At 51.3% G+C, this 25,000-nt stretch overlaps 1 pseudogene; it reads left to right on the top strand.

Annotated features, from left to right (window-relative positions):
• Positions 1-1,570: 1,570 nt before the first annotated feature.
• LOC144175769 (NADH-ubiquinone oxidoreductase chain 1-like) lies at positions 1,571-2,146 on the top strand (annotated as a pseudogene).
• The last annotated feature ends 22,854 nt before the right edge of the window (positions 2,147-25,000 follow it).

Raw genomic sequence — 25,000 nt, 5'->3', positions numbered from 1 at the left:
CATCCATTTTCCTCGCCCCAGCGGACGGCGTCCGCCGGGGCGAGCACTTAGTCCCTCGCGCGGCCCGCACGCTGCTGTTCCTTCTCGTCTCTCTATTTCGTTCCACAACCCACGCCACCAACCAAACTGCTTCGGGCCGCGGTGCCGTAACCTTAAGGGCGGCGCACCGCCCGCCCCGGCGGACAACGTCCGCCGGGGCGAGCAGTTAGGCTTAAGGGCGGCGAGGACTTGTGCTCACAGGCCGAAGTTAGTTGGGCTTAAAGGCAGCGCGCTCGCCCCGGCGGACCACGTCCGCCGGGGCGAGCAGTTGGGCTTAAAGGCGGCGCGCTCGCCCTCGCGGACAACGTCCGCCGGGGCGAGCAGTTAGGCATAAGGGCGGCGCGCTCGCCCCGGCGGACAACGTCCGCCGGGGCGAGGACTTGGGCTCAACGGCCGAAGTTAAGGGCGGCGCGCCGCTCGCCCCGGCGGACAACGTCCGCCGGGGCGAGCGGTTAGGCTTAAGGGCGGCGAGGACTCGTGCTCAAAGGCCGAAGTTAGTTGGGCTTAAGGGCAGCGCGCTCGCCCCGGCGGACGACGTCCGCCGGGGCGAGCAGTTGGGCTTACAGGCGGCGCGCTCGCCCCGGCGGACAACGTCCGCCGGGGCGAGGACTTGGGCTCAAAGGCCGAAGTTAGTTGGGCTTAAGGCCGTCGTTCTGGCGGACGGCGTAGGGAATTAAGTCGCTCGCACGCTCGTGTTTTTTTCCTCTCTCTGTTTCGTTCGGACAGCCCTTTTGCGGGTGAGTGAGCATTGCTTTTCTTATAAATATACCTATTAATAAAATGTACAACGGATGAGATTTAGATATGAATTATACAAAATAATAAATAATTTAAACAAAAAGTAACACTTCTCTGTTGTTGTAGTAAATGTTTCAATACCCTAATTTTCTAAACACAACGCGTTGCTGGGAGGACATTGCTGAGGCGTCATATTAGAATGGGAAGTTGGGCACTTACTAACTTTTTTTTTTCTTTTTTTAGTTTTACGATCCCGAGTGTGCACCTCGACGGCGCGCTACGCTTACCTGCGATTCTTGTCTAACATTTAGAAATTGCAGTTAAATTATTACGAACGGAATTTTCCAATAAAAATGTATTATTCATTAAACAGTTGTGGCAATGTTTGATTTCCTTTACTTTGTAATTATTCGCCAATTTTCCTAATGTTTTTTTAATATTTTCATTACGAGTGGCTTTTTTCTTGCTCGTTTTAGGCTGTTTTCGTTTTCAGCTATTTATGTCTTATTCCAATGGTGCCAAAGAAAGTGGGAATTTCAGAGATGAAACTTAAACGTTCCAGAGAGGGAATAAATTTTATACTTCACATGAAACATTTCAATTCACGTATTTTTTTCCGTAATTTTAGGAATGTACTTGCCAATATTACTTTAATTTTTGTGCTTAATAGAACTCGCGTTTATAGTAGACATGAGCACTTTTTATGTGTTTCAATATTAACACGTCATTGAATTTCAGAGATGAGAAAGTCTAGATGAGTACTTTTTATGTGTTTCGACACGTCTGAATTTTGTGAGGTGGGTGATGTTCAAACTCTAAATATTCCCTTGCTGCTGGTTCTTATCGATGATTTGCTCGGGTGATTTGATATGGAGTAAGAACAGTAATAATAATTACGAGAATTTGTTTATTTAAACGAACTTATGCAATATTCTCCTTAATAAACATTCAAGAAAATTGAAAGCTAATTTTTAGAGTTTCTTTCCTGTTGATGCCCTGAATAATAATTTGTTTGGCTGAAACAAACCGAAGAACATTGTATTTGGCAGAGGGAGAGTCCGGATTAGTATCAAAATTTATTATTGAATATGGCTCATTATTGTTTGCTGTAATTTTTTTAACAGAATGTAGAATGATTGTAGCAGTTAGTTTACCTTGACCAGGTACGCATTTTTTTTTCCCGTTTAAAAATCATTTACCCATATTAGTAATTACGTTTGTGTTTCTTTTTATACCACGAACGTGGTATCTTTGTTATCTTGATGACGAATTGATGATAATGGGTTGAAAAGTAATTCTTCCCCAACCAATTCTTACATTCCTTTTTTTTACAGTATTTATATTGGCATCAATTATTGGTGTTATTTAGGCTCCTAAAGAACTCAACAACGAAAACGTTACGTGTTACTTTTACACAACTTAAAAAATAAAGATTAAATTAAAATTCCATACCTTCAGGTTGAAAGACAAAATCTGTCAATTTTTTTTTACTTTCTTAATACTTTCTAGGAAAATCAATCAATTCATAAACAGTAAACTGCCTCTCTTGATCTCGGCTTCCATCAAAAACGGAGTTACTCCAAGTTCAGGTCGAAACTGAACGCAATATGATCGTTTTGTTTTTAGAAAAAATGTAAATGCAATTTCTACTTGCAAATAATTGATTATTGATTCTTTTCTGCTCCCTTCGTCTTGCCCCCGCGAGGAAAGAAAGAGATCCCAAAACGGCTCTTGTGAGAGCCACATCTCACCCTACAGTGGGTGCACATTGACTGCTGCGCCGCGAGCCCAATCTTGTTCTCTTTGGTGTATGTGGGTGTCATCTGTGCTCTGTTTACGTGTCTGGTGCGAGCCGTTTCCTTCTCAACGTGGTCTGCAATGGCGTCAGTTGGGTGAGTGTTTATACCAGCGCTTTCTGCATCCACAGCCACCGTTTGTTGTCCCATCAATGTGCAGTTGCAGATTCGCTTTCTTGTCGCTGTGCACGCCACTGCCGTCGTTGTTCAAAGCGCGCGCCAGGGAAGTGCATTGTCGGCGATCGCTGATGGGCAAGGGCGAGCGCATCTCTCTCGCTATGTTTACCTAATGACCGCTCTGGGATGCGGAGTAAGCTTTGGCTTGTTCTCGCGTGCTGCTGAAACCGAAAGCGCGTTTCTCTCCTGCTTGTAGTTTCTTTCGCGATTCTCTGCTGCCAAGAGGAGTGTTGGGAGCTTTCCGTTGTCGCGGATTACAAGGTGTAGGCATAATTCGTTTCTCCGTTTTCGTGAGATGGCTTGGCATTTCTGTAGGCATATTTTTTAACCTTGACACGTCAGCAGCCCATGATATATACGGTGTGAGGAGCACATTTGCCATTTTAGCTTTAGGTCAAGGCATTTGAACAGGAGCTCGGTTTACTGCTGTGTGAGTTCGGATAACATTGAACAAAAGATGGCTGTTGGTCGCCCTCTTCAATTTTCTTGAACTTCTATTTATGTATCATTGCCTAATGAGTGTTATGTAGACATACGCTACGTGGAAAAAAAATATAGAATGCCACAAGGCAGGAACCCGCCACTGCATGGCCAGGGGCCAATTTCGGCGGCATTTATCTGAAGAAATACTTGCTTCAGGACGCAAGTCATTTTGGTGATGAAATTACACCTACTATACATCTTGCTGAAAAAATTGTGTGGCTGACAGAAAATTATTTGTTTTCTTATGGCTTCTCAAACTTGGCTCAGAGACCAATTTTTTGCCAAATTTGTGGCTGAATAGTACGAACAGTGCTCAAGTTACAACCTGAACATTTTAACCACAGCTTCCCGTTACAGGTGTGCATAAGTGATTTGCATTGTATATTAATGTAAAATACGGCCGAGTAGATGCACTGGCGAACGTCTGGGAAGCATTTCCGCAATATCCAAAAGAATTTTTTTCTTGTTATGCATGTTCTTTGACTTTGCGTGCGTCCCAACCTTTGTAATCGGGTTTTATGCTATGAAATTCAGTGCGTCTCTGTGAGCAGTGTAAGCGTAAAACTTTGGTACAAATTCTGAGGCTGTAACTTGTCCTAATATTTAGGGGCAAAGTTGGGAGAAAATAGGCCTCTGAGCCAAGTTTGCCATTTTATAATGGCCAATCTAAATTTTTGTCAAGCAGCCAGACATGTTGTTCTGTACACACAGAACACAAATAAGCCGGAATGGGAGTAAATGGCTTGTGTCATAACTCAGTACCAATTCGGAGTTTTCAAAACTCCTTCCAATGGGAGTTTCGCATTACTCCCATTATTTCGGCAGTTTTTTCAGTAGCATATGGGAGTTTCATTTTACTGCCACTACAATGGGAGTTTCCAGGGGTACCATTGGGAGTGTATTGTTTCCTCCAACTGGGAGTTTTCAGGGGGCGCATTGGGAGCAGTGTTGACCTGCATTCGAGGGTTTTTTTGTGTGTTTTTGTGCGCTTCATATATATGCGCTGCAGTGGAATTTATTACTGCATTTTGGGAGTTCTTAATAAGGGCACAGGCCGCATTTTTATTTTTCGTTGGGGATCACGTAATTTCTAGTCTTTTTCCGCTTCAAACGTTGAATGGCGAAACGTGAAGAGTTTGTTTTCTGCACAGTCAATTTATTGTATAAAAATTACATGAATACGATATACGTGTGAACACGTTAATAAGACAATAAAAACACTGAATCAACAAAACACCTACATCGAGAACACAAGGTATCTTGTTAAGAACTTTATCTACTACAACACTCCTCAACGAAAAAAATTTATTTGCAAACAATGAGGTTGATTGATTGTGGGGTTTAACGCGCCGACGCAACGCAGGCGATGAAGCGCGCCGTAGTGGAGGGCTCCGGATTAATTTTGACCACCTGGGGATCTTTATCGTGCGCCGAAATCTCGTACACACGAGCGTTTTTGCTTTTCGCCTCCATCAGAAAAGCGGCCGCCGCGGCCGGTAATCGAACCCGCGACCTCGTGCTCAGCAGCGCAACGCCTGAGCCACTGAGCCACCGCGGCGGGTGCAAACAATGAGGTAAGCATGTCGTCGGTGCGCTGTTTGCTTGAACCTGCCTCCCAAACGCTGACGTTGCCGCACCCCCTTGCACGTTCTTCTGGAAGCCACAGCAGCACATTCATTAGAGGGATAGCAAAACGCTTTAAATCTGCGGTAACAAATACATAAGCATATTGGGCATCCGACCTGAAAAAAAAAAAGAAATGGCACTGTAAAGACGCTGAACTTGTCACTCTTGTGTCCAACTTTCCGTAATGTCTGAATGTTTGTTTAAAGCTACGCAAAATTGCACTTCTGTCCGAGACACCTGGGCTCGCTAGTTCGTCAAAACGAAGTGTTCTGGTGTTCAAAAAGGTGCGCGACCCTTGTGGCGACCAACTTCTCAAAATGCTTCCTTTCCCTCTTTTCCTTGCTTGTAGTGTTCTGGGAACGAGCTTCGGGTTTTACCCCCCGCACTGCCCCTCTCTCCCCTCACCGAAAGTTAAGGGAAAATTTCGGTCGGTGTGACGCCTGCGCGTGCCCCCCTTAAAAAAATAAATAAAATAAGCAGTCGTCCGTCGACTCTACAGAATGCTCCCTCGAATGGCGTTTGCTGGTTATAGTTACACGCGCCTAGCGTACGGAGAGCTCCAAAGGGGCCCCGACCTTCTCCCTTTCCAGTGAAAGCAATTAATCGCCGGCGGCACGCGGCAGTCACCCTCCTCGTAGCAGGCGCGTCTGGCACCACACCTACTTCTCAAGAAAAGCCGCCGCCCTGCGACGTTTAACCGGCCAACTTCACCCTCGCTTGCCAGTAAGCCACAGACACAGCCTAACAAAAACACCTAACAGCCGTCCAGAGTTCGGACAGTTTTCATTCTGCTTGCGAATGTGAATGAGTGAGTGTTCTGCTCGAGACCCGCGCAAATACGCATTGCTTTCACACCGTTCGGCCTCCCCAATGACGTTCCGGGCATGGTGCCGTCTTTCACGCACAACGCTCACCTCCAGTGGCGGAGAATCGCCCGTGCAGTGGCGCGGGAAACACGTTGAGTTTATTTGACGCTAGAAAGGGCACAAGTCTCCCAAAATGTTGCGTACAATAAAAAACGTGAAAATCTTACCTTCAACCACCTCGCAGAGGCACAACCGCGTTGTTTTTAACGAGCCACTCTCAGCGATCACAGATTCACTGCATTTAGGCCTCGCGTCGGCTCGCTGGCGTATTCCGTCGGCTCGAAGGTCGGTGACACGGAGGCGACGTTGCAGTCCGTCGCACGACGTCAGTCCAGGCTGGTTCCACAATGTTCGCAACGAGCTTCGGTTGTTGGGAAGCACTTCATATCCGTTCGTCCGGCCGCAAGTTCACACTGGCAATAAATTTTCGGGGACGCTGGAGCTCACACGACACCAACTGGCAGCCATTTTGTAAGGACGCGTAGAGGAGGAAGGGGTGAAGGAGGAGGAGAAGGAAATGGAGGTGGCGTGGGAGTTTTTAATACTCCCATTAGGACAAACGCAGTAATCACAGCCAGATACTGCGTTTTGTGGAGAGGTACAACCGTGGTAAATGCGCTTATTTACGACGGCTTGTGGCCCCCGGTGTAAACTGGCAGTTTTTCCACCATCATACTACCACACGTGGGAGCAGGCCGCCTGTCGTGAGGAGTTTAAAAGACGTATTCCAACCAAGAAACTCCCATTCAGGCTAACTTGTGTTTTGTGTGTAGGTCGTCTAGGCGTACTTTGGCCACAAAAATTACCAATTGCCTCTGATAAGTATTTGTGTAGATAAGCCTCACTAAAGATGGCCCGGGTGAGCGTTCGCATACCATTGTGTGCTCATGAAATGGTTACAGAGCTCTGCCGCACCAGGAGGCTCATCCTATATGCAACCGTAGGCTGGGCATTGCACTGAAACCTTACGATTCCATTTCTAGTTTCCACCACTCGCACGACCCACGTTCGAATCCCGCAGGAGCCGCTTTTTTTTCTTTTTTTTAATTATGTGGTTCACCTCGCCCGCATTTATTTTTATCGCGCCTGCTATCTGTTTATGGAAGACTTGTGCATTATAGACAGAATTTAGCTGGCTTTGTGCCAGCTGTCTCTTTGCGCCTGTCAGGTCGTTTTTTACCATCGCCTAGTTTGCCTTGCAAAGGCTAGCTAGGGTGAGCGCATGCGCATGATCTTTTTCTTTAGTTGGGCTTGTTTCCAATGTTCCAGGTGATTTGTATGCACACGGCGACGATGTTGCACCTATTTTTGTATTTTGCAGGCACTCCTGCTTCTGCTGCTGCTGCTGCTGCTGCCGCTGCTGCTGCTGCTGCTGCTGCTGCTGCTAATGAGGGCAAATGAGGGCGGCGCGAAACGAGGGCGCCACATCGGCTGCCCCCTTGGGCAGCTTTAGCCAAGGTCATCGGGCTTGGTACAATTTCCGTATTGTTCACGTGATGTTCACGTGATATTCGTTACTGCGAGCCGTGCGAACGCGACGGTACGCGTAAATTTCACGTCAACCGTAAAGAAATGCACTTTTCGAGCCAGAAATGGAGGCGAACCCTTCTTTTTTTCCCAGTCTTGGTCGCGGTTCCCGCACTTTCCCCGCTCGGCCACCGGCCTGAAAATGTGCCCACGGCATCGTGCGACCACTCATTGGAAAGCCCGTTTCGCGGCCTATTTACAGCAGCAAAGAAATCCTTCGTGCGGCCAACGGTCCCTGAAGAAGCGCCCAATGACCGACGCGACCGTGACGAAAACGCTCGTCGCGGCCCACTCCGCCGGGATTCGGGCCCGCCTGGCGGCACCTTCGAAACGACTGAGAGGCCAAAGCGAGTACATCCGTAAAACTACACGTCCTGGCGAACGTGGTAATGTGGTTGGCGGTTTTCTGCGCCACCCCGTTCGGCTGCGAAAATTCTTGAAATATCATTTTTTTTTTTTTTCCACTGCGTTCCACAAAAGTTCGGCTTTTTGCAAGTGCGCGCGTGTCGCACCGCGGAGCCCACCCTCCAGGGAGTGTCTCAACACCACGTAAACGACATTTCTCCGGGCTTTTCCTACGCTGACAAAAGGAGCAAGGCCGGTGGTTCTGCCATCGGTTGGTTGACAAGTTCCTGGCGAACGCAACGGTGGTCGTTTCAACTGCGTCAAACGAAGATAAGGCCGTTTTTTCGCCTACCAAACTTCCCCGAAAACGTCAGTTCGGGGCTTCAGCCGCGATTGTCGCGCGTGATAGAGCTGGATAACAACAGTGGGAACTGTGCGCACACGCGTTCGGGACATAGTTTCCGGTTCTAAGGGCAGCGCACCTTAGCTTTTATGGAAAAAACGCCTCCGCCACGCCAGGCTAGGGCCGGAGTTCAAACCCTTAGTCTGGAGGGTACTCGCGGGGCGCCGTCGTGTGCGGAGCTCGATTCTGTGCACGTCTTGCCCGTGAACTCGGTTCGAAACACACAGGGGAAGCAAAATAAACACGAAAAACGGCCGCCCGCCGGACGGACTTTAACTTTTTCGCGCCACCGAAGCGGCCTATGGGTGGAGTTCAAACGCTTACTCTGTAGGATACACACAGGGTTTCATAGTGTGCGGCGCTCAATTCTGTCCATGTATTGGTCGTGACCCGGGTCCAAACCTCCCGGGAAAACAAAATGAACAAAAAAAACCGGCAGCCCCGGGGCGCTCTAGTGCTAGGTTTCGGCGCCCTCAGGGCTACTAATAACGCTCCCCGGAAGTCCAAACGCAGCTCAATCGAAAGAGTCGGAGCTGTAGAATTGAAAATCACTTTTCTCGGGTGCGTGCCACGCTTAGTTGGGAAGTTATGGGGCGGCGTAGTTGCGTTTTCGGCGATTCTTGCGTGTCTTGACGTGTTTACAAGTATTGCTCGGGCTTCGGAGATGCGGCAAACTGCCTCACCGCGCTCAGCTTAAATTTATTTCGTTTCTGCGAGCCGTGCGAACACGACGTTACGCGCAAATTTCACGTCAACCGTAAAGAAATGTACTTTTGGAGCCAGAAATGGAGGCGAACCCTTCTTTTTTTTTTTCCAGTCTTGGTCGCGGTTCTCGCACTTTCCCCGCTTGGCCACCGGCCTTAAAACGTGCCCACGGGATGGTGCGACCACTCGTTGGAAAGCCCGTTTTGCGGCCTATTCCCAGCAGCAAAGAAATCGTTCGCGCAGCCAACAGTCCCTGCAGAAGCGCCGAACGACCGACGCGACTGCGACGAAAACGCTGGTCGCGGGCCACTCCGCCGGGTTTCGGGCCCGCCTGGCGGCACCTTCGAAACGACTGAGAGGCCAAAGCGAGTAAATACGCAAAACTACACGTCCTGGCGAACGTGGGAATGTGGTTTGCGGTTTTCTGCGCCACCCCGTTCGGCTGCAAAAAATTATTGAAAAACTTTTTTTTTTTTCCCGCTGCATTCTAGAAAAGTTCGGCTGTTTGCAAGTGCGCGCGTGTCGCACCGCGGAGCCCACCCTCCAGGGGGAGTCTCGAGAACGCGTAAAAGGCATTTCTCCGGGCTTTTCCTACGCTGACAAGAGGACCAAGGCCGGTGGTTCTGCCATCGGTTGGTTGACAAGTTCCTGGTAAACGCAACGGTGGTCGTTTCAACTGCGTCAAGCGAAGATAAGGCCGTTTTTTCGCCTACCAAACTTCCCCGAAAACGTCAGTTCGGGGCTTCAGCCGCGATTGTCGCGCGTGATAGAGCTGGATAACAACAGTGGGAACTGTGCGCACACGCGTTCGGGACATAGTTTCCGGTTCTAAGGGCAGCGCACCTTAGCTTTTATGGAAAAAACGCTTCCGCCACGCCAGGCTAGGGCCGGAGTTCAAACCCTTAGTCTGGAGGGTACTCGCGGGGCGCCGTCGTGTGCGGAGCTCGATTCTGTGCACGTCTTGCCCGTGAACTCGGTTCGAAACACACAGGGGAAGCAAAATAAACACGAAAAACGGCCGCCCGCCGGACGGACTTTAACTTTTTCGCGCCACCGAAGCGGCCTATGGGTGGAGTTCAAACGCTTACTCTGTAGGATACACACAGGGTTTCATAGTGTGCGGCGCTCAATTCTGTGCATGTATTGGGCATCACCCGGGTCCAAACCTCCCGGGAAAGCAAAATGAACCAAAAAAAAAAAAAAAAACGGCAGCCCCGGGGCGCTCTAGTGCTCTGTTTCGGCGCCCTCAGGGCTAGTAATGACGCTCCCCGGAAGTCCAAACGCAGCTCAATCGAGAGAGCCGGAGCTGTAGAATTGAAAATCACGCGTCTCGGGTGCGTGCCGCGCTTAGTTGGGAAGTTATGGGGCGGCGCAGTTGCGTTTTCGGCGATTCTTGCGTGTCTTGACGTGTTTACAAGTATTGTTCGGGCGTCGGAGATGCGGCAAACTGCCTCACCGCGCTCAGCTTAAATTTATTTCGTTACTGCGCGCCGTGCGAACACGACGTTGCGCGCAAATTTCACGTCAACCGTAAAGAAATGTACTTTTGGAGCCAGAAATGGAGGCGAACCCTTCTTTTTTTTTCCAGTCTTGGTCGCGGTTCTCGCACTTTCCCCGCTTGGCCACCGGCCTTAAAGGCACATTCCCACTGGCGATTTGTCTCGTCGCGCGACGGCGCGAGTCGCGCGATGAGGCCTTGAGGTGGTGTTCGCACTTGCGATGAGCGATGATGCGAGTGCGTTCAGCGCAGCTGCTTCCCGACTTGTACATACGACCTCGTTGGTGCGTCAACCATTCGAAGTCAAAGAATACGCGACAAAAACAGGTAGAAATCAAACTAAAACACATGCTACTAACCTGGAGCAATGCCGAAAGCATTTGCGGGTTGCGGGAGGAGCAGAAAATAACAAACTCACGAAGGCTCTTTTCAACATATTATTGCACGAAGAAATGCACACGCTTGCTTTCACGCCACAACACCCGCATCACGGCCCACAAATGTCGCTTCTTTTCACAGGCGCAACGTTCTGACGCCTCCGAACTCTACGCGTGTTTACCAGTCGCCGATAGACGAAGAGGCTGCAAGTCAACCTACCGTCTCGCTGTCCACCTAGCTGTATTTACAATCCATACACGCTTCTCCACACTGAGGAGTTCCACGCTATTCGTTGATTAGTGCACGCGTACGCTGAAGCCACTGACCAAAGAACCGATGCACACGGGAAGTTGCTTGCCGGCCCGACCCGGGCGGGTACAGCGATAGCGGGCCAAGCCGGCCAAGCGCCTGGCCGAGCGAGCCAGCGGCGCTGGCGGCGCTCGCCCGCCCGCCCACAGCGTTTGCATACCGGATGTAAAGAAACGTTTCGTTTCCGGCTACGTCAGCCTACTCCGTGGCCATGATTGGCTTACCGGTTTTGCGGGGCCGTCGCGCGACGAGGGAATTCGGACCGGGAGCGATCTGCTCCGCCGTCGCATAACTCCGAAAAGCGACGGCCAGCTCGTCGCTTTGCGACGTCGCTTTTCGTCGCGCGACGAGGCGCATCGCCAGTTGGAATGTGCCTTAAAACGTGCCCACGGGATGGTGCGACCACTCGTTGGAAAGCCCGTTTCGCGGCCTATTCACAGCAGCAAAGAACTCGTTCGTGCAGCCAACGGTCCCTGCAGAAGCGCCGAACGACCAACGCGACTGCGAAGAAAACGCTGGTCGCGGGCCACTCCGCCGGGTTTCGGGCCCGCCTGGCGGCACCTTCGAAACGACTGAGAGGCCAAAGCGAGTAAATACGCAAAACTACACGTCCTGGCGAACGTGGGAATGTGGTTTGCGGTTTTCTGCGCCACCCCGTTCGGCTGCAAAAAATTATTGAAAAACTTTTTTTTTTTTTCCCCCGCTGCATTCTAGAAAAGTTCGGCTTTTTGCAAGTGCGCGCGTGTCGCACCGCGGAGCCCACCCTCCAGGGGGAGTCTCGAGAACGCGTAAAAGGCATTTCTCCGGGCTTTTCCTACGCTGAGAAGAGGACCAAGGCCGGTGGTTCTGCCATCGGTTGGTTGACAAGTTCCTGTCAAACGCAACCGTGGTCGTTTCAACTGCGTCAAGCGAAGATAAGGCCGTTTTTTCGCCTACCAAACTTCCCCGAAAACGTCAGTTCGGGGCTTCAACCGCGATTGTCGCGCGTGATAGAGCTGGATAACAACAGTAGGAACTGTGCGCACACGCGTTCGGGACATAGTTTCCGGTTCTAAGGGCAGCGCACCTTAGCTTTTATGGAAAAAACGCCTCCGCCACGCCAGGCTAGGGCCGGAGTTCAAACCCTTATTCTGGAGGGTACTCGCGGGGCGCCGTCGTGTGCGGCACTCGATCCTGTGCACGTCTTGCCCGTGAACTCGGTTCGAAACACCCAGGGGAAGCAAAATAAACACGAAAAACGCTCGCCCGGCGGACGGACTTTAGCTTTTTCGCGCCACCGAGTCGGCCTATGCGTGGAGTTCAAACCCTTACTCTGTAGGATACTTACCGGGTTTCATACTGTGCTGCGCTCAATTCTGTGCATGTATTGGGCATCACCCGGGTCCAATTATTTCACGCCTGTCCACAGCCCGAGAAGCATTTGTAAACAAAAAAGAACGCGCAAGAATGACGAAAAACGCATCTTGGACGCCCCCTAACTTTTCAACTAGGCGGGGCACACGCCTGCAGCGCATATTTTTAAATTCTACACCTCCTGTTCGCTCGCTTGAACTGTGTTTCCATTGCTTGGGCTTTTATTAACAACCCCTAAGGGCTCCGCAAATGACCCCTGGCGCGTGTGGTCCGCGGGGGGGGGGGGGGGGGGGGGGGTTAGATCAAGGTTCTGTCGCAGCCAGCTCCAAAACCAAGAGGGCCAGGCCAACAGAAATTGCGCTGAAACGTTTGCCAGGGCCTCTACTTTACTGTCGCTGCCAGTTCGAGCCTGTCAGTAACACGAAATTGTCTCCTACAAGGGTTACAACGCCAGCGGTAAGCCTCGCGCCGACCATTTCGGTCGCGCCGCGTCGGTGTTGTGGCACTGCCATCATTACCGTTCGTCGCACGAACAAGATCATTGCACCATCGCATAGCACGAGGAATAAGCTTTCCAACGAGTGGTCCGACGACGCCGTGAGAACGTGTTTCTCCCCGCCAGCGAGCGGCGGAGGAGCGAGAACCACGCCTGTGACCCTGAAAAGGCGCGTCGACATGTTAATCGGCTTGAAATCGTAGTTTCTCTCTTTCTCACCTTAAATTCACGCATACCATCGTGTTGCTGTGGCTCGGAGGAACAAGAAAGGCCTAAGCTCGGAACGGTGAGATGATTTGACGCCGGTCCACAGCCCGAGAAGCATTTGTAAACAAATCACAACGCGCAAGAAAGACGAAAAGCGTATCTTGGACGCCCCCTACCTTATCAACTAGGCGGGGCACACGCCAGTGGCGCATATTTTCAAATTCTACACCTCCTGTTCTCTCGATTGAATCGTGTTTCGAGTGCCTGGGCTTTTATTAACGACCACTCAGGGCACCGCAAGAGACCCCGGGCGCGCGTGGTCCGCGCGGGCAGATCAAGGTTCTTTCGACACCAGCTCCAAAACCAAGAGGGCCAGGCGAACAGAAATTGCGCTGAAACGTTTGCCAGGGCCTCTACTTTACTGTCGCTGCCAGTTCGAGCCTGTCAGTAACATGGAAATGTCTCATAGAAGGGTTACAACGCCAGCGGTAAGCCTCGCGCCGACCATTTCGGTCGCGCCGCGTCGGAGCTGTGGCACTGGCATCGTTACCGTTCGTCGCACGAACAAGATCATTGCACCATCGCATAGCACGAGGAATAAGCTTTCCAACGAGTGGTGCGACGACGCCGTGAGAACGTTTTAAATGCAGAGCATTTCAGTAACTCACGATGTCACCCGCGTTGGCGTCCGTAGTCCGCACGCTCACTGCGCATGCGCGTCGAGTCGAGGCGATAGCGAACACTCACGCGAGGGGCATTGGATTGGATTCGAACACTCTCTCCCGAGGGGCATTGGATTGGATTCGATTGGATTGGCATGGATTGGATTGGCTTGGCTTGGCTTGACTTGGATTCGGATTGGATTAAAGTGGATTGTGTTGGATTGTGTTGCGTCATAGCCGCGGCACGTTGCGTCATAGCCGCGGCACACGCGCTGGGGCTGGCGCATGTGCAGTACTCTCTCTTCCGCGGTTTCCTCTCCTTCGGGCGCGCTGCGCATATAACCGGTGTGCCGTTCTCCGGCGAAGCAACATCCGCTCTTGGCTCAAACACCTAGAGTCCACGCCGCTTTACAAGTACGCCGACGTCGTCGACTGGGACCGGCTTACGCAGTCCCCTCAACGTATATAAGCGGCGGAGCACGCGTTCGGAATTCAGTCAAGGGCGTCTTTGCTTGGCTTTCGCTTGACGTGACGCTTTGCTTGACTCGAGTAGATGCGACGCATTTACTCGAGTTCCCCCTGTGGGAAGATGCGGGCGGCTTTTTTTCTCCCCGCCAGCGAGCGGCGGAGGAGCGACAACCACGCCTGTGACCCTGAAAAGGCGCGTCGCCATGTTATTCGGCTTGAAATCGTAGTGTCCCTATTTCTCACATAAAATTCACGCATACCATCGTGTTGCTGTGGCTTGGAGGAACAAGAGAAGCCTAAGCTCGGAACGGTGAGATGATGTGACGCCTGTCCACAGCCCGAGAAGCATTTGTAAACAAATCACAACGCGCAAGAAAGACGAAAAGCGTATCTTGGACGCCCCCTACCTTCTCAACTAGGCGGGGCACACGCCAGCGGCGCATATTTTCAAATTCTACACCTCCTGTTCTCTCGATTGAATCGTGTTTCGAGTGCCTGGGCTTTTATTAACGACCACTCAGGGCACCGCAAGAGACCCCAGGCGCGCGTGGTCCGCGCGGGCAGATCAAGGTTCTTTCGACACCAGCTCCAAAACCAAGAGGGCCAGGCGAACAGAAATTGCGCTGACACGTTTGCCAGGGCTTCTACTTTACTGTCGCTGCCAGTTCGAGCCTGTCAGTAACATGGAAATGTCTCCTAGAAGGGTTACAACGCCAGCGGTAAGCCTCGCGCCGACCATTTCGGTCGCGCCGCGTCGGCATTGTGGCACTGGCATCGTTACCGTTCGTCGCACGAACAAGATCATTGCACCATCGCATAGCGCGAGGAATAAGCTTTCCAACGAGTGGTGCGACGACGCCGTGAGAACGTTTTTCTCCCCGCCAGCGAGCGGCGGAGGAGCGACAACCACGCCTGTTACCCTGAAAAGGCGCGTCGACATCTTAATCGGCTTGAAATCGTAGTTTCCCTATTTCTCACCTTAAATTCACGCATACCATCGTGTTGCTGTGGCTCGGAGGAACAAGAAAACCCTGAGCTCGGAACGGTGAGATGATGTGACGCCTGTCCACAGCCCGAGAAGCATTTGTAAACAAATCACAACGCGCAAGAAAGACGAAAAACGTATCATGGACGCCCCCTACCTTATCAACTAGGCGGAGCACACGCTAGCGGCGCATATTTTCAAATTCTACACCTCGTGTTCTCTCGATTGAATCGTGTTTCGCTTGCCTGGGCTATTATTAACGACCACACCTCCATGGGGGACAAAAAAAACAGTTTTTGATATTTTTTGGCTTTCGTTGGCTTAGAATGGCTAATAAAATGGTGTGAACGTGTGCGCCGTTCAATTCTGCGCGCGTTGGGTCCAGGAGCCGGGTGAAAATCCCGAGGGGAAGCGAAAAAAACCAAAAAGAGTCCTCGCCCCGGCGGACGGCGTCCGCCGGGGCGAGGACTCGCGCGACCCAATGGGTGGGGCTCAAACCCTGCGTCGGGATGCTACTTGCTTGCAACATCGTGTGCGGCGTTCAGTTCTGTTCATGGATTTGCCATGACCCGGGTTCAAACCACAAGTGCAAGCTAAAAAAACGCAAAAAACTGTCGCCCCACCTAATAGGTGGGGCTCAAACCCCGAGTCGGGATGCTACTTGCATGGTGTCATCGTGTGCGGCGTTCAATCCTGTGCATGGATTGGCCATGATCCGGGTTGAAACCACAAGGGAAAGCTAAATAACCGCAAAAAACTGTCGCCGCGTGGACTTTGATTTTTTCGCGCCACCCTAAGGGTGGGGCTCAAACCGCGAGTCGGGATGCTACTTGCATCGTGTCATCGTGTGCGGCGTTCAATCCTGTGCATGGATTGGCCATGATCCGGGTTGAAACCACAAGGGAAAGCTAAATAACCGCAAAAAACTGTCGCCGCGTGGACTTTGATTTTTTCGCGCCACCCTATGGGTGGGGCTCAAACCCCGAGTCGGGACTCCAGGTACATGGTGTCACCGTGAGCGCCGTTCAATTCTGTGCATGTACTGGCAATGACCCGGGTTCAAACCACTAGGGGAAGTTAAATAAACGCGAAAAACTGTCGCCCCGGCGGACGTTGTCCGCCGGGGCGACGATCTCCTAAGAGGAGCAATAAACTACCAGACCCCCGTAGGTGACAAAAAAAAACTAAGTTTTTGATTTTTTTTTTTGCTTTCGTTGGCTTAGAATGGCTAATAAAATGGTGCGATCGTGTGCGCCGTCTAATTCTGCGCACGTAGGGGCCACGACCCGGGTGAAAACCCCAAGAGGAAGCGAAAAAAAAACATCTCCCTCGCGAGGGGCACGATCAAATGCAGAGCATTTCCGCGGGGGGCGGGCCTGCAAGTCGTATGGATTATGTATTGGTTGTTGTTGCAATTGTTGTCTTCCAGCGTAGACATTGTCGATGAAGTCGCTGGGGAAACGTGAAACGTGCCGTGAACTCCCTGCTGCGGCTATGATGCAACGTGGAGCGGCTATGACGCAACGTGGCGCGGCTATGACGCAACACAATCCAACACAATCCACTTTAATCCAATCCAAATCCAAACCAATCCAATCCAAGCCAAGCTAATCCAAGCCAATCCAAGCCAATCCAACGCCCCTCGCGAGAGAGTGTTATAGCGCCAAAATCGCGCCACCACACGAACGCGTGATGTTGACGTCACGATCACGCCACAGATGTTAGCCACCGGAGCACGCGCGAACGACATATGTGGTTTAAGCGCGAACCGACCGCGGCGAGAGAGCGCGATGCGAGCGCCCCCACCTGTTCTTGCGCGCGAACCGATTGTTGATCAGCGCGAACCCAACGCGGCCAGAGAGGGTGTAGCGCACGTGCCCACCTGTTGTGCGCCCGAACCGAACGCGGCGAGAGAGGGCGTTGCGAGCGGAGAGAAGACGAGGAGGACGCGGGGGAGAGGGCGCACCTGTGGCCGACGGTTGAATGAGTCAAGGACATAAGGCGTGTTCGTAACCTTCCATCCTGTGTCGGCGTTGTGGTGCAGTGGGTAGAGTACCATGTACCTTGCGTTCCGCCCGCAGAGTCGTTGGTTCGAAACCTGGCGCCGGTAATTTTTTTTTTTATATAGTGTAGGGGGAGCGATGTGGACTACGGACGCCAACGCGGGTGACATCGTGAGTTACTGAAATGCTCTGCATTTAAAACACCAAAAAGAGTCCTCGCCCCGGCGGACGCCGTCCGCCGGGGCGAGGGCTTTTTACCCACGGAGGTCTGGTAGTTTATCGCTGCATATATAGGGGGCTAGGGTGCGCCGAGCGCCCCGGCGGACAAAGTGACATAGCGCCCCGGACGGCCTCTGCATCGCCGCTGGAGCAATGTCACTTTGTCCGCCTGGGCGCTCGGCGCACCCTAGCCCCCTATATATGCAGCGATTAACTACCAGACCTCCGTGGGTAAAAAGCCCTCGCCCCGGCGGACGGCGTCCGCCGGGGCGAGGACTCTTTTTGGTGTTTTTTGCTTCCTCTTGGGGTTTTCACCCGGGTCTTGGCCCCTACGTGCGCAGAATTAGACGGCGCACACGATCACTTCATTTTATTAGCCATTCTAAGCCAACGAAAGCGAAAAAAATCAAAAACTGAGTTTTTTTTGTCACCCACGGGGGTCTGGTAGTTTATTGCTCCTCTAGGAAATCGTCGCCCTGGCGGACAACGTCCGCCGGGGCGACAGTTTTTTTTTCGTTTATTTAGCTCCCCCCAGTGGGTTGAACCCGGGTCATTGCCAATACATGCACAGAACTGAACGCCGCACACGATGACACCATGTAACTTGAGTCCCGACTCGGGGTTTGAGCCCCACCCATTGGGTGGCGTGAAAAAATCAGTCCCTGGGGCGATAGTTTTTTGCGTTTATTTAGCTTTCCCTTGTGGTTTCAAGCCGGGTCATGGCCAATCCATGCACAGAATTGAACGCCGCACGCGATGACACCAAGCAAGTAGCATCCCGACTCGGGGTTTGAGCCCCACCCATTAGGCGGCGCGACAGTTTTTTGCGTTTATTTAGCTTGCCCTTGTGGTTTGAACCCGGGTTATGGGCAATCCATGCACAGAATTGAACGCCGCACTCGATGACACCAAGCAAGTAGCATCCCGACGCAGGGTTTGAGCCCCACCCATGCGGTGGCGCGAGTTCTCGCCCCGGCGGACGCCGTCCGCCGGGGCGAGGACTCTTTTTGGTTTTTTTCGCTTCCCCTCGGGGTTTTCACCCGGCCCCTGTGTCCAACGTGCGCAGAATTGAAGGACGCACACGATCTCACCATTTTTTTGGCCATTCAAAGCCAGCGAAAGCAAAAAAAAATCAAAAACAGTTTTTTTTGTCGCCCATGGAGGTGTGGTCGTTAATAAAAGCCCAGGCAATCGAAACCAGCTGACACAACACCTGTGGCACCCGCAAGTGTTGCGTCGGCCACGAACGCCAGGAGTGACGGCTCTGCCGTTGGTCCCCTTCTTCCGGCTACCAGACCTCAGGTGGCCATGGATGTAGATGTGGCGGGTCCTTCGACCGCCTCTGCGTTCAACACGCAACCAACGATGGTGGGAGGAAATCCTTCCACCACTTCGAACATATTCCGTGTCGGAGGCCGCAAAGACTCCATCTCGTCGCTGTCCCAGCACTCAGACGAGGACATGGACATGACACCGTCTCGGCCAGCACCAAATGCGGTGAAAGAACAGCGCTCCATGGCGGGGCGGGGAAAAAAGCCAGCAGCCCCCCGTGTCACTGGCCCAGATCATACCTGAGTGTGGTAGGTGATACACCCATCCCTAGTCTTCACCAGCCAAAATCTTCTTTAAAAATTTATGGTAGCACAAATAGTTACGCAGTGGAACTGTAGAGGATTAATTAAAAACCTAGATGATATATATGAAATCCTACACAAAACTCAAACAACTGTCCTGTGTTTACAAGAGACTCACTTGAACTCTAAGCATACCAACTTCCTAAACCAATACTCAGTATTTAGAAAAGACAGAGACAGCTGCTCGCACTGCTCTGGTGGCGTGGCAATAGTTGTACAAAAAGCTGTCCCTTGTCAATCTATCCATTTGCGCACCGGCCTAGAAGCGGTTGCTGTTCGGGCAATTATCTTCAATAAATTAACAACAATTTGCTCACTGTACATTCCCCCTGAATATCGTCTGTCCAGTTACGATTTTGAGTCCCTTATAGATCAACTGCCAGAACCGTTTTTACTAGTTGGTGACCTTAATGCGCACAGCCCGCTATGGGGATCGGAACGCACAGATTCCCGGGGCCGGTTGATAGAAAACTTTCTCTTGTCATCCGGAGCTTGTCTCTTTAACAAAAAGCAGCCGACATACTACAATATAGCACACCACACATATTCACACATTGATCTTGCTATAGGCTCCCCCGTTCTTTTTCCATCCATCGAATGGGAAGTGGGTACGAATCCCTACGGGAGCGACCACTTCCCTGTCACCCTCAGATATTTAGAAAAATGCCCCTACAGTTACACTTCACATGAAAAGTTTAAAGAAGCTGGTGCCGACTGGGCAACGTTTAAAGAGATGTCGAAACTTACTTACACATCAATAACACACTTAGGTATTGATGAAGCGTGCTCCTTCATCACAGCACATATACTTGATGCTGCTAGCGTTTCTATTCCCCAGACCTCCGGTACCACACGTAATCTTCAGAGGCCCTGGTGGAATGACGATTGCAAGAAGGCCAGAAATGCTCAGAATAAGGCCTGGGGGGTCCTCCACAGGTATCCTGCTACAGAAAACCTAATTTCCTTCAAGCGCGCAAAAGCTATGGGACGGCGAATCCGACGTCAGGCAAAAACAGATAGTTGGAGGTCTTTTCTATCATCAATAAATTCCTATACAGATGCGCGCAAAGTTTGCAACAGGATACGGAAACTGCAGTGGCAGAAAACATATGTACACCTCTTGTCAGCACCACTGGCGATACACTTGAAGACCAAGCAAACACCCTGGGACAGCACTTTGAACATATTTCCAGCTCCTCCCACTACACTGAGACATTCCTGCGATACAAAGAATCCATTGAAAGAAAGCCTATTCGTGACCACAAGAAATCTAATGATGGGTATAACTCTCCTTTTTCGCTGCAGGAACTTATGGTAGCCCTCAACACATGCCGTGCTTCGGCGCCAGGAGCTGATAAAATAACATACACAATGATTCAGCACCTGCACATAGATACCCTCAACACTCTTCTCTTCTTGTACAACAAGATATGGTGTGCTGGGTACTTTCCTCATGCTTGGAAAGAGGCAATTGTGTTGGCTATATTGAAAGAGGGGAAAGATGCCTCTTCTGTGACAAGCTATCGCCCTATTGCTTTGACAAGCTGCTTGAGCAAGCTCTTTGAAAAGATGATCAATAGACGGCTTATCTATTTCTTGGAATATCATGGTGTCCTTGATAGCTGCCAGGCAGGCTTTCGCTTGGGCAGGTCAACAACTGACAATCTTATAGCTGTTGACTCTTATGTTAAAGAAGCTTTTGCCCATAAGCAACACTGTATATCTATATTTTTTGACATCGAAAAGGCCTATGACACCACTTGGCGGTATGGCATCCTGCATGACCTTAAATCTTTCGGCATTTGTGGAAACATGTTAAACACACTAGAAAGCTACTTATCAGATAGAACATTCCGGGTACGAGTTGGTGCAGCATTATCCAGGACGTATACACAAGAAAATGGCGTTCCCCAGGGTGGAGTACTTAGCTGCACACTTTTCATTGTAAAAATGAATACGTTAGGGAGAGCACTGCCACCCACCATTTTTTATTCAATCTATGTAGACGATGTTCACATCAGCTTCAGGTCATGCAACTCCTCTATCTGTGAACGGCAGATCCAAGTTGCTGTGAACAGACTAGCCAAGTGGGTAGACAAAAATGGTTTTATCCTAAATCCGCAGAAAAGCATTTGTGTTCTCTTTTCCAGGAAGCGTGGGATCCATCTGCAACCAACCATACAACTTAAGGGAGTTGACATACCCGTAAAAAGAGAACACAAGTTTCTTGGAGTAGTTTTAGATGATAAACTTACATTCATCCCACACATTAAACAACTTAAAATGAAATGCATGAAGACTATGAACATCTTAAAAGTCCTTTCCCGCCAGTCATACGGTGCAGATACAACATGCCTTTTACGTGTTTTTAACAGTCTTGTCAGGTCCCGTATAGACTATGGAAGTGTAGTGTATGGGTCGGCCTCAAAAACAGCTCTAAAAATGCTGGACGCAGTGCTGCACTTGGGGCTCCGCCTGGCGTCCGGGGCTTTCCGGACGAGTCCTATTGAAAGCCTCTATGCAGAAACGGATCAGTGGTGCTTAGAGCACCAGCGTACATACATGGCACTTTTGTACTGCGTAAGGGCAACATCCTTAAATAGTCATCCGCTAAATGCTATTCTTGAAAACAAAGCGTCCGAAAGGCTGTTTTTGAGCCGTCCGTCGCTTCCTCTGCCTTTCTCTATCCGAGTGAAGGTGGATGCGGAGGAACTTGGGGTTATTTTATCAGAATCTTACAAAGCTGACTTCGTTGAGTTCATGCCGCCTTGGCAACTGCGCCCTGTCACCTGTGACATGTCGTTCAAGGAAATTTACAAAAAAACATTCACCCGCAGAACTCATCCGACAACACTTCCTGCACTTGCAAAACAAATTCCCGTACACTGCCTTTTACACAGATGCCTCCAAAACTGCCACTGCTGTGGCATGTGCTGCACACGGTCCCAACTTTGCCAGCACAAGGACACTAAACAGAAACACAAGTATATTTACGCCTGAGGCACATGCTATATTAATTACGCTAGAACACATAATACAAACAAAGACACAACAATCCATTATATACACAGACTCATTGAGTGTTGTGACAGCACTGCATTATGGAAAACCTAGTAGGAACATTGTGCTGAACAGGTTAGTTAAAGAGATAATGGCAGCCTACGCTTTAAAACAGGTCATAGTCGTGTGTTGGGTGCCTGGACACAGTGGCATTCCTGGTAATGAACTCGCAGACCAGAGCGCCGCTGCGGCAGCACTTCGCTGCAGCGTCGACGTTCAGCAGCTTCCCTATCTTGACTGGAAACCATTCATTCGAAGGGCAATCCGACAACGCTGGCAGCAACACTGGAACACTCAGACAGATAACAAACTCCACACTATAAAACCCCAATTAGGCAGCTACTACACAGAAAAACACAGCAGAACAACGGAAGTATACATGCGCAGATTACGAATAGGTCATACATAGGCTACTCACTCGCACCTTCTGCAGGGCAAACCACCGCCACAATGCGACAGGTGCGGACATCGCCTATCCGTCAGCCATGTCTTAGTTGAGTGTGGGTACTTCCACAAGGCAGGGAAAAAGCACTTCCGGGAACTTTACACTCACATGATTCCTCTTCATCCCTCGATGTTTTTAGCTGATAAACCCTTAATTCCAAGTAAACGCCTTTTTGCTTACCTGGGAGACATTCGCTTTTTAAACCGCATAATATACCACGTGTAACCTCGGGGCCCCTCAGAGTGGGAGGACGCTATGAGTGTCTATTTATTTTTTACATTGTTACCCTGCCATTCCCATTTCCCCAATTTTATTGTTTTAAATGAGGGGCTGTATACACCCCCCACACTAACCTCTTTTAAAATCGTCACATTTACAGCCCCATTTTATTAAAACATCGTTCAAAATGATCAACCATTGCATTGGCGCTCTTTGGCCATCGTTGCCCTTGCGCCATAAAACAAACAGATACAATACAATACGAACGGTAACGATGCCAGTGCCACAATTCCGAAGCGGCGCGACCGAAAAGGTCGGCGCGAGGCTTACCGCTGGCGTTGTAACCCTTGTAGGAGACAATTTGGTGTTACTGACAGGCTCGAACTGGCAGCGACAGTAAAGTAGAGGCCCTGGCAAACGTTTCAGCGCAATTTCTGTTCGCCTGGTCCTCTTGGGTTTGGAGCTGGCTGCGAAAGAACCTTGATCCTATAGCGCGCGGACCACGCGCGCCCGGGGTCTCTTGCGGTGCCCTGAGTGGTCGTTAATAAAAGCCCAGGCACTGGAAAGACGATTCAATCGAGAGAACAGGAGGTGTAGAATTTGAAAATATGCGCCGCTGGCGTGTGCTCCGCCTAGTTGATAAGGTAGGGGGCGTCCAAGATACGTTTTTCGTCTTTCTTGCGCGTTGTGTTTTGTTTACAAATGCTTCTCGGGCTGTGGAGGGGCGTCAAATCATCTCACCCTTCCGAGCTTAGACTTTTCTTGTTTCTCCGAGCCACAGCAACACGATGGTATGCTTGAAGGTTATGTGAGAAATGGGGAAACTACGATTTCAAGCCGATTAACATGGCCACGCGCCTTTTCAGGGTCACAGGCGTGGTTCTCGCTCCTCGGCCGCTCGCTGGCGGGGAGAAAAAGGTTCTCACGGCGGACGTCGTCCGCCGGGGCGAGCGCGCTGCCCTTAAGCCTAACTTCGGCCGTTGAGCCCAAGTCCTCGCCCCGGCGGACGTTGTCCGCCGAGGCGAGCGCGCTGCCCTTAAGCCTAACTGCTTGCCCCGGCGGACGTTGTCCGCCGGGGCGGGCGGCGCGCCGCCCTTAAGCTTACGGCACCGCGGCCCGAAGCAGTTTGGTTGGTGGCGTGGGTCGTGGAACGAAATAGACAAGAAGGAACAGCAGCACGCGGGCCGCGCGAGGGACTAAGTGCTCGCCCCGGCGGACGCCGTCCGCCGGGGCGAGGAAATTGGATGTATAGTGCCCCCGCCCCGGCGGACGCCGTCCGCCGGGGCGACAGAAAAAAAAAAATTGAAAAAAAAAGAAGAAACCCTGTTTGACGGGTTTCTTGCGCATCCTTCAGCCGTCTTGCAGGCCGCGGTCCGCTATCGTTTCTGCCCCACAGGGCGCGCAAGCTCGCGGAAACTCGCCCTCTTCAAGCTCCGCACTTTGCCTCGGAAACCTTGCTGAAGGGTTTCGCGCGCACGCATCTGCAACTCTGCGCCACCGCGCATTTTGCTCGCGGAAACTCGCCCTCTTCGAGCTCCGCACTTTGCCTCGGAAACCTTGCCGAAGGGTTTCGCGCGCACGCATCTGCAACTCTGCGCCACCGCGCATTTTGCTCGCGGAAACTCGCCCTCTTCGAGCTCCGCACTTTGCCTCGGAAACCTTGCCGAAGGGTTTCGCGCGCACGCATCTGCAACTCTGCGCCACCGCGCATTTTGCTCGCGGAAACTCGCCCTCTTCGAGCTCCGCACTTTGCCTCGGAAACCTTGCCGAAGGGTTTCGCGCGCACGCATCTGCAACTCTGCGCCACCGCGCATTTTGCTCGCGGAAACTCGCCCTCTTCGAGCTCCGCACTTTGCCTCGGAAACCTTGCCGAAGGGTTTCGCGCGCACGCATCTGCAACTCTGCGCCACCGCGCATTTTGCTCGCGGAAACTCGCCCTCTTCGAGCTCCGCACTTTGCCTCGGAAACCTTGCCGAAGGGTTTCGCGCGCACGCATCTGCAACTCTGCGCCACCGCGCATATCACCAGATTCGCTTGCGCCGTATGCGTAGTCGAGCTTTTTGCAAGCTCCGTAGTGGGACTCTGCAGTTGAGTCAGGCTGCAAGAGTCCGGAGACTCGCTGTAACGAGCGGACACCTCAACGCTCAACGAGCGGACACCTCAACACTCTCGTCCCGAGAACAGAAAAAAAAAGAAAAACCATTCGCGCGTCTCGGGCCCAAGTACCCGAAAACGCACGACAGAGCCAATCCATTTCCGTGAACGTACGCTGTCGTTCACCTTTTGCCACTGCTGTTCACATACGCTTTATTTGTGTACCGAGACTGATCGCTCGGTAGTACGAACGGTAGCTTTGTAG

The sequence above is a fragment of the Haemaphysalis longicornis genome, unplaced genomic scaffold (assembly GCF_048455015.1).
Source record: "Haemaphysalis longicornis isolate Haplotype H1 unplaced genomic scaffold, Haemaphysalis longicornis Haplotype H1 scaffold_3, whole genome shotgun sequence".
Taxonomy (NCBI): Eukaryota; Metazoa; Arthropoda; class Arachnida; order Ixodida; family Ixodidae; genus Haemaphysalis; species Haemaphysalis longicornis.
This window is presented reverse-complemented; position numbering and strand designations above follow the sequence as displayed.